The sequence below is a fragment of the Varanus komodoensis genome, unplaced genomic scaffold (assembly GCF_004798865.1).
Source record: "Varanus komodoensis strain SLA01 unplaced genomic scaffold, ASM479886v1 scaffold38, whole genome shotgun sequence".
In the NCBI taxonomy this organism is placed as follows: domain Eukaryota; kingdom Metazoa; phylum Chordata; class Lepidosauria; order Squamata; family Varanidae; genus Varanus; species Varanus komodoensis.
In genome coordinates, this window is record NW_025335909.1 from 8,437,614 (window position 1) to 8,439,376 (window position 1,763).

Below are 1,763 nucleotides of genomic sequence, written 5' to 3' on the forward strand. Positions count from 1 at the left end.
GAGGCCCCGCCAGCCCCCCGCCCCCCTCTTGTACATTGCCCAGCAGCCCGTCTCCCAACACATTTGTATTCCGTTTGCCCGGGAAAATATTCCTCCCAGTGTCTCCTGCCCCTTCACAAGAACGGCCTCCTCCTCCTCCTCCCCCCGTCCTTTCTCCCCGCCTCGTTCTCTCCTCCCTTCCGCATCCTCACACCCAGGACAAAGCCGGTTCTCCTCTCCATTTTGTATCGTGACCGTTCCGACCCACGTTGTGGCCATCTCCCCCCACGGTGCTTTGATGTACAGGTTTTTTTCAGCAATAGCCCCCACTTAACCCCCCCCCAGGTTTGCCCCTGCTTTCACAGGTGCCCTCTGCCCCCTCGCCTCAACGCCGCCGTCGCGCTGTCCTCTGCTGAAGGCCTTTGCTCTTCGAGTGCCCTCCGGCCCCCTGCCCCTGTTCCCGTCTCTGCATGTGGAAGGTCCCCTGCCCCGTTGCGACTCTCCCCTCTTCTCTTCGTGGAACTGAAATACTTTTAGCACCGCTAACGGAAAATGCACAGCTACAGTCCTCTGATCCGGCTGCTTTGAGCATGGGGCAGCTGATCGAAACGAGAATGAAAACAAAGCTGGCCAGAGCGTGGGAGTCTTTCGAAGCCAATTCCTTCGCTAGAACGAGCAGGCGAACAGTGCCACTCGCGTCCCCGAAGCCTTCGCCTCGCTTGGCGCCGGCTCTTTCCTTCTGGAACGTCCCTCTGCCGCCACGGACGCGGTTCTGAGCAGGTCCGGTCTCATTCCTGAGGGGCTCGCCGGAGCGGTCCACAGCGCACCGCCGCGACACTCGAAGCACGGAGGGACGGGGCTTCCGGCAGCCGCCCCAGCTGGAGGGCCAGGCCAAGGCCGGTCTCGCGCCCCCGCCCCTCTCGCCCCTGCTCGCGTCTGGGAGATGGCTTCCCATGGATCTCTTCTCCCCCTTCCCAACGTGCAACTGGTCCGGCCCGCTTGGCTCTCCCAGTGGAATTCTGGGAAATGCTCCTGACCTGTCATGGCACCAGGAGAGGGAAGTGACCCTCGGCACCACTGGCCCAGACGCGGCTCCCCGGGAGGGCCACCCCTTCCTTGCGGCGGCCACCTCTTATTCCCAAAGGGCCCGGAATCGGTTCTGCGTGCTCCCTGAAGGCTGACGAGACCATGTAGCTTATGGTCCGGGGTGCGGGCCCCGGCCCAGGGGCCAAATCTGGCCTGCCAAGCACCCCGTCCATCCTTTGGGACCCGCCCTGCCCCCTTCCCCAGCCCCACCTCCTCCCTTTCCCGGCTCCGTGGCGCTTGTCCGGCTTTCGCCCGGCATCTCCCATGCTCTGAAGGGCTGAAACGCGTCTCCGTTGCTGTGCTGACGGGCTTGCAGCCCGGATGCTCGGCCCCGTCCCTGCGGCCACGCCGCTGCTGGAGGTGGCCCTGAGCGCTTCTCGGGGACTGGATGCGGCCTCCGGATGAGGGAGCCCCACACGCCAGGTCCAGGCTCAGAGAAGAGGCAGGTGCTTCCCAAGCGGAGTCCGTGCCCTCTGGGGTCAGCAACTCTCTTCCGCTCCGTCATGCGTGGAGGCGCCTCCTCCGTGGGGCAGAAGCCTCCGTCTGCGGCGCTGTTCTGCAAGCCCCGCGTGGAAGTTTTCATCTCAAGTGCCGAGCCCAAGCCTCCAGACCTCTCCTCCCCACGTTGACAAGATGGTGACCCCCTTCCTAACAGTGGGTGACTGTTCGAACGACGACTTCCCTTTGTCTTTCTTCGT